The sequence below is a fragment of the Phyllobates terribilis genome, unplaced genomic scaffold, assembly GCF_046119375.1.
Source record: "Phyllobates terribilis strain yellow unplaced genomic scaffold, ASM4611937v1 Scaffold_4__5_contigs__length_816908805, whole genome shotgun sequence".
In the NCBI taxonomy this organism is placed as follows: Eukaryota; Metazoa; Chordata; class Amphibia; order Anura; family Dendrobatidae; genus Phyllobates; species Phyllobates terribilis.
Window position 1 is genome coordinate 601715204 of NW_027362764.1, and position 13319 is coordinate 601728522.

Genomic DNA, 13319 nt, shown 5'->3' on the forward strand with positions numbered 1-13319 from the left:
GTTGGACTGGCTCGCTGGACCATTTCTTTTCTGATGGTAGCAGCGATACCAAATATTTTCATTTTTTATTTATTTTAGTTCCTTTATTTTCTAATGGGGAAAAGTGAGGTGATTCAAATTTTTTTTTCTATAATTTTAGAATTTTTTTTTTTATAAAATGTGACTTCTTTTTTTAGGCCCATTGTTGACTTGAACCTGTGATCGTCTGATTGTTTGTACTATATACTGCGACAATTCACTAGTGAAAATAATGATCCCCAATGAAGCTGGGCTTCACAGGTGTACCAAAATGGCAGTAATAGGGATTTTCAGAAGGTCCCTAGCTCTGCTACGGTAAATTATAAGCACTTCACGATTGCATTGGGGTGGGGACCATTGCCACTTTGCAACTGTTTAAATGCTGCTGTCAGAGCTTGACAATGGCATTTAAATAGTCAAGCATCAGTGATTGGAGCTTGCTCCGGTCGCTGACATTAGAGGCAGGTGCTGGCTGTTCAACATATGTTATCATTTATAGAACAGGCTCAGCTCCTGAGTTCGTTCGATACACACGTGGACCTAACCTGTGACGAAAATATATATCACAGGCTGTTAAAGGGTTAAGCATCCTGCGCACCGAGTCTCATTTGTCATTGTACAAGAAGATTATACTTCTGTAATGTAGGATCCAAAGGATCATTTGTGCACAAACAAAAATAAATAAATCAGAGGCATACAGAGGTGGGGTAGAGCGGCATAGACATCTATGAGTGCCCTATGGAGCCATTATATGGCCATGTCTTGAGACCTTAGATTTGCCAGGTCATCCAATACTTGGTCTCACTGTGCGCTCAGTACTGCTATCACTGAATTCAATCCCCTATTGTTCAGCCTCAGAAAATGATTTGGAATTGTTAAAAAGTATATATTTAACATTACATATTAATGAGTAGCACAACAAGTGCCTATGAAAGAAATATTCTCAAGGTTATAAAATATATACCCTAACGTCTATCTTTCTATCGGGTTGTCATTACATGTCCATTAACCCTCCGTTTCTTTGACCAATCGGATAACAAGCTTTTGCATAGCAGTACAGAAATGGCAAATGAATTGAGCAGTTTCTTGCTTTCTGTCCCCAGCACTCCACACGATTTATGATCTTGTTTGAAAGCAGATTTTCTCCATCGTTTTGTCTGGTTAGACAGGCGGCTCGTAACTTCGATGTCAGCTTTTCTTCGGCCTAGAGTGGTTTACAAGAAGACACTTTTTATGGAAAAGATTAGCATTTTGTCAGATTTGCTTTTCACTTTCCCGGCTTTGCGTTGCAGAAGTTTGAATCTAATTGCTTGAAACGTCTGTGTATTTCCGTCAGTGTAACCTTTAAACTTTCCATCACATCTGATATTTAAACCTCGTTCACACAAAACAACGGTGGACAGCTGACACATGATTAATCGCTTCTCGAGCCTTTTTAAAAATATTTTTACTCATTGATATTTCCAGAATTGTGCTGCAGCTCCTTGCTGAACTGCTGTCTAGCATGTCCTCATAGTTTGTTTATCTAGATTTTGTCAATTTGAGTAATGTAGTACTATTAATGTATGTAGGTGTCAGGTTTTACAATGATTTTCCCTATAGAATAATCATGTTAAAATAACACACGTATTTTAGGTTGAAAAAGTTGCTTTTTATTAACTTAGAGCAAAGGTTCATTTTGCCTCATATTAAACTGTTATGTTTAATCATCTGGTTGAGACAAGTTGTTTTATAACCATACCATAGCCCTGTACCTAATTAACTGGCCAAGACAAAGTGTTATAATTCATCTAAATAGTGGGAGATGTGGCTAGCCTGCACTGCTGGTTGTGTGTCCAAAAAAAATCCAATATCCAGCATAGAAGGTAACAGTGCGGTTTATTCTCGACGCGTTTCGAAGTTCTCTGACTTCTTCAGGAGAACTACAAAGATTCTCCTAAATAAGAAGTCTGAGAACTTTGAATTGAGTCAAAAATAAACTGCACTGTTACATTGTATGCCGCATATTGGATTTTTATGACAGTTTATTCTCCACGCTTTTCGAAGTTCTCAGACTTCTTCTTCAGGAGATCACAAACATTCTCCTAAAGAAGAATTCTAAGAACCTCGAAACGTGTCGAGAATAAACTGCACTGTTGCATTGTATGCCGCCTATTGGATTTTTACAGCAATTTATTCTCCACAGGTTTCGAAGTTCTCAGACTTCTTCTTCAGGAGAACCACAAAGATTCTCCTAAAGAAGAAGTCTGAGAACTTTGAATCGAATTGAGAATAAATCTCAATTCGTAACCACATCTCCCACTACTTTAATACTCTGTTGAATCTGCCAACCCATGGAGCTGTGAACCTCTATTTTGAAACCATAATAGTGTTGTGTCTCACACAACCACACCAGGTGAGCAGTATCACTTTACCTTATACACTGTTATTTGGATAAAACTCCATTGAATTTGATTTATCCTCACAGCCAATTTCATACTCCATTAAAAGGCATTTTAATTATCAGAATATGGTTTCTTAAAGAAAATCTGTCACCAGATTTTTGCCACCTAATCTGAGAGCAGCATAATGTAGAGACAGAGACTCTAATTCTAGTGATGTCACTTACTGGGCTACTTGCTGCAGTTTTGATAAAATCACAGTTTTATCAGCAGGAGATTATCACTAAAGGCCTAGTAAACCTGCTGCACTGTAGTCCTCTATATTCATGAGCTTTGTATAACCCCACTCTCACCAGTGATTAGCAGCTTTATGTATACACTGTGCATAGGCAAAAAGCTACCAATCAGTGGTGTGGGTGGGGTCGTGCATAGCTCAGCCTTCAGAGAACTGATAAATCTACTGCAGATAAAACAATGATTTTATCAGAACTGCACCAGGCAGCCCAGTAAGTAATACATTGGTGGAATCGGGGATTCTGCACCTACATAATGCTTACTTGACCCATTAAAAGCAAGTCCACCCGTAACAACCCATCACATGTGGTTCTTCTAGGTCAAAAGCACAAAATTAAATGTATTTCAAACTTCACTTTTAGGTTTATTCCTATATTTCAAAGTGATAGCATAGCACTAGGATGTAATATCACACTACGATCAGTGGGTGGTGACTGACATCATTTGACTATTTAGGCTTGATACTTAATGTTCAATTTTACTTGCAGTACAGAAAGGTTCAACCATTGAACCAGTAGTTCGGCTATTTCTGTAAAATGTCCCAAGAGTCGTTTTTCAACATGACAACACCAGTCTGTATGTTGCTCGTGCTACTGTGAGCTGCCTGTGTGTCACCCCAGGCCTGGATGCCACAAATATTAAAGGCTGTGTCTGAGAGCAAGAGGGAGGTTCCCTGGTTAGGGACCATTAGCATGCAGCACCTCCTGTCCCAGGCCAGTAGGGGGAGCTGGCTGCCCTATAAAAGCTGGAGCTGGGGCAGGGTTAGAGAGACCAGAACCCACTTCTGAAGTGACCAGAAGGGTTCTCAGAGAAGAGGGACAGGTCAGCAGCAGCCGAGGAGTCCGTGAGGCAGAGGAGAAACTGCAAACCAGGGACAGAGGCGACGAGAGCCGGTCCTGGCAGAGAACCAATCTAACCGGACATTGGGGTCCGAGGCTGTCAGGGTTATAAGCCCAGCAGAAGAGAACCAACCCGCGAGGGATTTCAGGTCCCTTGGCCTAAGAAGCCTGGAGGCTCCGCCACACAGAGGGACCAGTACAGCGAGGAGAAAGCAAAAGGTACCCAAGGCCCAAATTGCAAGCCATACAGGCGAGAAGTACATGGCCAGCTCAGGGACGTGGGCTATTACACCACGAAGAGGGGGATAGTCAGAAAGAGCATAGAGAGAACGATAGGCCTACACACTCACCCTGACCAGTGGGGCTCGCCCGAATGCTCTCAGACACCCAGGCCCATTCCTAACCGGTACCACTGTTGGGTCATTAATAATACCTACAATAAAGACCCTGGACTGTTTGACGTGGACTCTGAACTCTTACTATTGCGACCTGCACTATCACCCTCAGCATTCACCTACACTGCCCTGAGGCTACACTCTTCCCGTGGGGAGTTATTCTACCCCTGTGCTGCACACTAACACCAGCCTCAGCGGTCTGCCTCGCAGCGGCGGTTATCCCTGACCGCAATCCACGGGTGGCGTAGTTGGACATTCAAAACACTGATAAATAGACTGCCACAATTTGGTCTGACCACCCTGAGCCAAGGGATCAGGTCGCCACTACTACCCCCAGCATCGTACAGAAGCCCGGTTCTGGGTACCCAATGGCGCAGGGGGCGAGTCTCCTGCATGGTCTAAATGTGCTACCATGGCCTACAGCATCTCTGGACTTGTCTCTCATCAAGCACATCTAGGACGTCATTGGTCTGCAATTGCAAAGAGAGTTGCAAGCAGCGATCTTGATGCAAGTGCATTCTGTGTAGCAGAACATTCCTCAAACAACCATTAATAGCCTCAATGATAACATGCCAAGTAATGTAAGTGTGTGTATTTCTATGCATGGTGCTCATGCGCGATACTGAATAGGCTTTTATCCTAAGTCATGTGAAAGGCTGTAACAGTTGCAATGAAAATTATTTAACCCCATTGCAAATTAGGTTCATTACCAAAGTTTGATAACTTTCTTACTTTTGCAGTACTGTAGGATTGTATTTCTAATGATGAACAAATAAAGTAGCACACTGTAACACTGAGAATATAGATATGAAATATGAAATATGAATAGCATAACTGCTGTAGAAAATAGAAATAAATGAAAAAATTTTTGAAATTTTTTTTAGCGCATGTAAATATGAAGTATGGAAAATGAATAGCATTACTGCTGTAAATAAATGAGAAATCTTAGCTCATAAATTGGCCTATTCATGTGTACCTGACAGCCTCGGTAAGGCGTTTCTCCATGTCAGGACCTACCAATGTGAATACCTCTACCTGCACCGTCTCATGCTGCACATAACACATCTGCATCTCTGGCTGCTATGGGCATAAAAGGGGACAAACTTATGGTGTGGCACCCATGCTCCCCTGACCTCAACCCCATTGAGAACCTCTGGAGCATCATCAAAAGGAGTGTCTATGATGGCGGGAGGCAGTTCACATCTAAGCAACAACTCTGGGAGGGTATTCTGTCCTCATGCAAAACAATTGAAGCAGAAACCATCCAAAACCTGACAAATTCAATGGACAAGAGAGTTCAGAAGCTCCTTTCGAACAAGGGATCCTATGTGCAAATGTAACATCACCTAGAATAAAGTTTTGAGTTGAAAACGGTTTGATTTCAGTTTGTAATAACCTGCTAATGCTTATAATTTCAAAAATGACCATTTTTTTGTTCTTTATTAAAATGAAAAGGTTGAAAACTCTGCTGTGCATAATAATTTGGAACATGCATTTTGAGTGCAGTTTGAGTGTTTTATTTTTTAAAAAATATACTGTTATCATAGGCAGTTTGTACAAAAACCTTTCAATTGTACTCTAATAGTTATTTGACTGGAAAATTACAATGACTGCAATTCATATAGGTAATTTGGGAAAATCTGAGAAAATATTATTGCATAATAATTTGGAACTCAGTGTAGAGTTTAATTCTGCTCTATCAAGCAATCATATGGTTAACCTATAGCAAAAAATTGGTAAAAACACTTAAAGTGCTTAGTGCTGGATTTGATGGAAGTGCTTTTTTAAAAAACAACCCCCCCCCAAAATGTCAGAATTGCGCTTTTTCACCATTTAACTCCACTTTCAATTTTTTTTTCCAATTTTCCATACTTTATGGGGTAATGTGAATGGTGCCATTCAAAACTACAACAAACAAGCCCTCATATGTGCATGTTGACGCAGAAAAAAAGTTGTGGTTCTTGGAAGAAAGGAAGGAAAAGCTGAAAGCGCAAAAATGAAAATGTGCCCATTCATGAAGGAGTTAAACTCCATCATTCTTATTGGGTGGTGGTTATAAAAAGGTTTCCAAGTTCAGCAAAAATTTGACCAAAGAGGGGAAGTGTGCTAAGTCTGCTCTGTTCCAGCATCGGCACTCCAGGGTTCATTGGAGCAGCATCACTGTAACAGTAGGAAAATTAATAGGCAAGCATGAGCTCTTTTATTATTTTAGTACATTTCCCTATGTCAGTTTCTTATGCATTGTGTAACCACAGTTCTAGGCCAGACTAGTCACAAATTAATACTTATTAGACACATGTAATTGTACATATCACCAAAAGTCCAAACTCTGTTGCACAGAGAAAAAAGTAGTCGCATCTCCTTTTATTTATTATCTGTAGGAAAATCAATGTATTTATTATACATAGGAAACTTCATATTTCTATTGAAGCTGCAGCTATTGAACTGTGGAAATCACTGCAGTGTTGAGACTGATTGTAAAATGGCAGCCCTGCCTATTCTGTCTTCCATCGAAGATTAGTGTACTTCAGCTAGAAAATGAGAATTTTTTTTCTCCTCTTATATTTTATTTCCCTTTATTGGATCAGCGTATTTAGAGTTCCATTCTTTTTTTTTCTCTTTTCAACTGTTAAATGAACAGATTTAGTTGTAAAGAGTGATGTGAGCACAAAATATATGATGAAGCATCTTAAAAGCAACCAGAATACTATTGCCATTTATGCTATATAAAGTTGCAATAAAAATGATTCAACCCCCATTGCAAAATAGTTTTTTTTAGCAAAATGTACACATTTTCTGCTGTTTGCAATAAACCAATGAAACTGGAACAATTTACATAACACTAAATACAACAAACATAACAAATGGTTTTATCAAAACAAAATGCCACTTTTTATGACTATAGCAGTCTCAGAATTATTCAACCTCTTAATGTCAAGCATCTTAAGTTTTTAGTAGAGCACCATTTGGCTGTTATGACCGGCTTTAAGGGTGATGCATACCAGCCACCAGCTTCTGGCAATATATCGTAGGAATCTTTGTTAGGCTCACCTGGCAGGATGGATCCAATAGCCCTCAGGTTAAGATGAACACACTGACCAAAAGCGATGGCATAGTGGCGAGAACCAGAACTACAGGCTATGCTGGATGGCGAGCAACCAGTGGCTCACGTGGTTCGTGGACCCACTGTGCCATGGGGGCGAGCTTGCCTAGGAGGGGCATATCTAAGCAACTATCTGGTGTTCACTGGAGCTCCTGAAGGTGGAGTCAGGCTTGAGCTGCACGTAGCCACCAGGTACCACTCCTAGGCAGTCCCCAGTACCGCAGCTGCCGATCCAAGGGGTCGGTTACACTGGACGGAGACACAGGAGCGAAGTCACGGACAGGAAGGATTTGGAGACTGATGGACAGTATAGCCAACGTGGACTTTGGGGATAGGCTGTCGTTCAGACACAGGTCTAGGGAAATGGTTCAGGTACTGCCAACGTGGGTAAGGAGTCAGGTACCACCGGAGCGGATTCAGGGACATATATAACTACACAGGACTACAGGGACAGTACAGGATAGGGAAATAACTATATTAGACTGAGGACGCGGAACTGGCAACATACAGTGGCACACACACTACCACTAGACTATAGGGGTTGCTTAGGCTCCTCCCTATTGAGCAGGAAGCCTTTTATACAAGATGCTTTGGCTTGGGGAATCTTTGCAGGTGCCCCTTTAAGAGCAGGGGAGCGTGCGCACGTGCACTAATCGTGCTGCCGAAAGTCATTGCAGCATGCACAGAAGGAGGGGGAGCGCGAGGACGTTGCTGCGATCGGGGCGCCGAGTATGTTGGCGTCCCCACATGTGGAGAGCAGGGGAACCACGCGGGGGCGCCAGCAATTGTCGTTACACAGAGCAAGACACACCGGAAGCCACATGAGACTGCAGAGATTACTGCAGCATGATCTGAATAGTCTTTAAATAACAGTTCAGAATGCAAACACCAATTTAAAATGCTTAACACAAACAATGGGTTAACTAGCAGGTCTTAGGAGCAGTAGTTGTAGAAATCACAGGAGTTTGAAAAGATTATTGCAGCCCAATGAACAGAATGATGGCAAAACCAAGACAAAATACTGACTAAATATTCAGACACCACATTTGTGATAAAGTGAATATTAAAAGGCCTTGGATGATGATGTCACTGAGGTATGCTGAGCAACTTGTGCAACCCAGCGTGGAGCACAGTAAAGATTGGAGGCTATAAGAGAAGGGAGCGGAACCCGTTACTGAAGTCAAGATAGGTATGTAACAATCTTACTTTATCCCTCATGCACAATGGCTTCCAGCTCACTGATATCATTGGGTTTGCATGCTTCAAATGCCATCTTCAAATCCCAACAAAGAATTTTTATTGGGTTCAAGTCAGATAACTGTGAAGGTCACTTCTTCTGAAACCAAGCCTTAGTGGACTTTGAGGTGTGCTTAGGATAACTGTCCTGTTGGAAGGTCCAATGATGCCTTCAGCTTCCTCACAGAAGGCATTATGTTTTCTCTAGGATTTCTTTATAGTTGCTTGAATTAATTTTGCCCTCCACACGCTGCAGGTTTCCAGTGCCAGAAGGAGCCACGCAGACCCAGAGCATCACTGAGCCGTTGCCATGCTTCACTATAGGCAAGGTGTTCTTTTCAGATTATGTTTCATTCTTCCTCCTCCAGACATACCACTGATCCATAGGCCCTAAATGTTCCAGTTTTGTTTAATCATTCAACAGAATAGAATCCCAAAACTTCTGTGGCTCATTTATATGATTTTGTGCCATATTGCAGCAGATTTTTCCTATACTTTTGGATCAGTAGAGTCTTGGATTACGCAAATTGAAACCTCAGTGCCTCCTGCCACTAAATCTTACAATAAAATAAAATAGTGTGTTGTTGAACAAGAGTAGTATAACTAAGCTCTAAAAAATGCAGCCTGTATCACTTCCTATGGTGTGAATAAGACAATTAAATATTACAATACAATTTAAGCTTGAACCTGGTTTATAGTTTCACTATGTACATTAAAACCCTTTGCTGACGTTTTAGGGTGCGCTCACTACTCAATGTCGGCGCCAGGTAAGTATTTTTACCAGTTAGACTTCTATCCTTCAGCCCAAGTTGGCTTTGCTTGCAGCACATGCTTGCCTCACTAAAATTCTCACGGGAGGTGCTTAAAAACGATGATCTTCACATTCACAGAATCTGCAAACATTCACCCTGCTTAGTTTCTTTATCTTCCACTTCCTTCTCCATTGTTATAGGATTATGTAGCCTATTCTGGACCAAGAATAGGAAGAGACAACTGCGTAGATCCTGGTTTAAGATCTTCTCACACACTGTAATATTAAATTTTAAAAATAATGGTTAAAAGCAGCATGTCAAAAGTTAATTGCCATATATCCCACCTGACTGGTTTCACCTCACCAGACTTCGTCAAGGGCCAATATACCAAAGATGTCTCATCCGATATTTAAACTTTATTACTGATTACTTCCAGGTCATGTTCCTGGCAGCAAGGAACACCACTTTTAACTATATCAGTGTGCATAGCATGCCGCTACAGTTAACTTCTGCAGTAGAGAAGGTAATCATGGTCTCCCTGCCCTAGGGCTCTGCAGGTTGCTTTAGGCCAGAGGCAAGCAATGGACATAATGAAGAGACGCAATTACGTCATTGTGCCAGGATGCTGACTGTGCCAGGATTCGGGGTTAGGTGAGTATATATTTGATTTATTTTTATTTTTTTTCAAATTTTTAGGCACATTATTACTTTTTTTGTTGGGAACACTTGGGGAATTGTTAGCACATGTGGACTCAATGAGGGCAATAATGGGAGTATTATTACTGTAGGTCGGGGGACTTACATCATTATAACAATATGTGCAGCAACTCAAATGGCATTATTATTGTATGTGGGGGACTCAGTGGGCATTATTTTTATACATTTGGAGATGTGGGGCATTTTTACTACGTGTGGGTGGACTTAAGGGGTATTATTACTATGTATCGGGGGACTCAGGGGTGTTATTATTTTTGTTGAAGCTTTTGGGGTATTATTAATGGCAAAGAGTACTTTTAGGAAACATTATTGCTTTTTAGGGGCACCCGGGGGCAGGCTTAAATGTAGTGGGCATTATTACTATGGAGACCACTGAGAATTTGCAGGTGCAATAATAGGGACAAGTACTGCAGCAGAAGGCTCAGCACTGGGCTGTCAGTAGGATAAAGAGTTTGTACAGGTTGGGAATAAAAGGGGATGGTGCTGGAAATGTGAGATGTCAAGTGTGTCTTTGTTATAAACTTTGCAGAAGTGTCATGACTGGAAGAAGTTGTCATGACGGTCTGGGCCAAATAGAAAAGACAGTAAATGTGAATGACCACATCAGAAAGAACATAATTTGTAAGCTACTAACATAACTGTACTGCAATCTCTTAATATATTCTGCAGAACTGGAATCTACCACTATATGGTCGCCATATGGTGGTAATATCGGACTTGGTCTTTATGTAGTGATTTAATTGCAGTAACAGCCCGGTCATATGCTGCTGTTCCCCATTAACCACAATGATTACAGTGCGCAATGGTGGCTGTAAACATGGCTAGGTTACCGGCCCACTCAGATGTGTTTTGCCCCCCTTGTGCTGAACCCCTTGCTACACCTCTGTATTAAATGTATCTATTCAATGTTCTTCTGATAGCTTTTGTTCACAAAGGGTAGAAGGTTTATCCCAAAATTGCATTTGCTGAATGCTGCTGTTTCAAGGACAGACTGTAAATCTTGTAAGTTTTTTTGCAGGCAAATATCTAGGGAAAACTCTGTATCGAAATCTTAGGAATTAAGGAGCAAAAGAGTGGATAACGCTAGCAGAATGTGTCGTACGTCTGTGGAAGAATATATGTTTTCAAATTAATGAATTATGGATGCCCCTTTGGCGTACAAACTCGCATCTCTCACTGAGACAATCCATTCAATGTAATTTAAAACCGAAATATGCAGGTAATAGACAGGACATTGTCATTTGTGGAAAATAACTAAAAATTATTCCTATTAATGCCTCCAGTCCATAAATAGCAGGCAAGGTGTGTCTAATACATGTAGTAGCATCATTTGTAGAAAAATCTGATATATTAAACCATTTGCTTTAATATTTTTCTAATAATACATCCTTTTGTTTGAAGCAGAGAAATGTCATTATGGTTATGGTTTGCTAGACAATTACTTTGTCAAACCTCAACAAACTGCATAATAAATGGTAGAGATGCATCAAACATGAACAGGAAGAAAAGATAGAACAAGTTATGTATTTCCATCTGATTTGTTCTTTTCATTTAAAGTGTGCGATAGCTACTGCCGACATTCTAGATTTTTCCTTAGGCTGCCAAGTAACCAGGGTACACATTTATCTATCAAACTAAGGAGGAATAATTGAAACACTTAATATACGCAGTGACAAGTAATCCATGAATGGCCTCATTACTTATGTTTATTGATTATTTGCATTTAATACATGAAGCCATATTATATTTAATAGGTATGTGTGTATTGGAATAATGCATTTTTATTGCAATGCCTCCAGTTTGTTATATAAAGTTTAGGTTTCTCTTTGTTACTATTACTGATTTCCAACATAGGATAGGTCCATTGAGATATCCTCTAGACTATTTTTAATTTTTAATTGTCAATAATGTAAAAAAGGATCAATTATTTGAAACCTGTAAATGGTCGCATTAAGAGAAAAAACACAAAAATATTAAACATTTTAAGAAATATTTGGTTTAAATGTAAACATTGTAAATGTTGTTAATGATAGATTATTACAAACTGTCAAGCCACAATATTTGCTATGAATTTGCTATGACTTTAAAAAGAGTAAAAAAAATCACTTTTAGTGACTTGCAACAAAGAATCTTTGTAAATTGCTCTTGGCAATTTATCTAATAGTCCACACTGATACATGTGCCGCCTATTAGTTTACATTTAGTTTATAATACATCTTATCAGATGAAATAAAGTCTTTACTAAGTATATTTAAACATTTTGGCCATCTTTTATTAGACAAATCAGATGTCTTGTTACAGTCAGTACTTACATTCTACAGTTGCTATATCCCACAGTCTCACACAACTATCCCAACATAAGAGCATGAAGCCATAGAATTCAGAAAGAAGAGAACAGCTGTCAGCTGACAACCATCTGTCTCCACCTTCAATACATTAATGTCTTTGTGTGCTCGTGTGTATATGTGTTTATGTATATGTATGTGTGCATACCTATATGTGTGTGTGTTTATATTATACAGTGCCTACAAGTAGTATTCAACCCCCTGCAGATTTAGCTGGTTTGATAAGAAGCAAATAAGTTAGAGCCTTCAAACTGCAAACGAGAGTAGGTTTTATGAACAGAAGCATAAATCTTACAAACCAAAAAGTTATGTTGCTCAGTTGAATTTTATTAAATTTTAAACATAAAAGTGTGGGTCAATTATTATACAACCCCTATGTTTAATATTTTGTGGAATAACCCTTGTTGCAATTACAGCTAATAATCGTCTTTTATAAGACCTGAGCAGGCCGGCACAGGTCTGTGGAGTTATCTTGGCCCACTCCTCCATGCAGATCTTCTCCAAGTTATCTAGGTTCTTTGGGTGTCTCATGTGGACTTTATTCTTGAGCTCCTTCCACAAGTTTTCAATTGGGTTAAGGTCAGGAGACTGACTAGGCCACTCCAACACCTTGACTTTTTCCCTCTTGAACCAGGCCTTGGTTTTCTTGGCTGTGTGCTTTGGGTCGTTGTCTTGTTTGAAGATGAAATTACGACCCATCTTAAGATCCTTGATGGAGGAGCGGAGGTTCTTGGCCAAAATCTCCAGGTAGGCCGTGCTATCCATCTTCCCATGGATGCGGACCAGATGGCCAGGCCCCTTGGCAGAGAAACAGCCCCACAGCATGATGCTGCCACCACCATGCTTGACTGTAGGGATGGTATTCTTGGGGTCGTATGCAGTGCCATCCAGTCTCCAAACGTCACGTGTGTGGTTGGCACCAAAGATCTCGATCTTGGTCTCATCAGACCATAGAACCTTGAACCAGTCTGTCTCAGAGTCCTCCAAGTGATCATGAGCAAATTGTAGACGAGCCTTGACATGACGCTTTGAAAGTAAAGGTACCTTACGGGCTCGTCTGGAATGGAGACCATTGCGGTGGAGTACGTTACTTATGGTATTGACTGAAACCAATGTCCCCACTGCCATGAGATCTTCCCGGAGCTCCTTCCTTGTTGTCCTTGGGTTAGCCTTGACTCTTCGGACAAGCCTGGCCTCGGCACGGGAGGACACTTTCAAAGGCTGTCCTGGCCGTGGAAG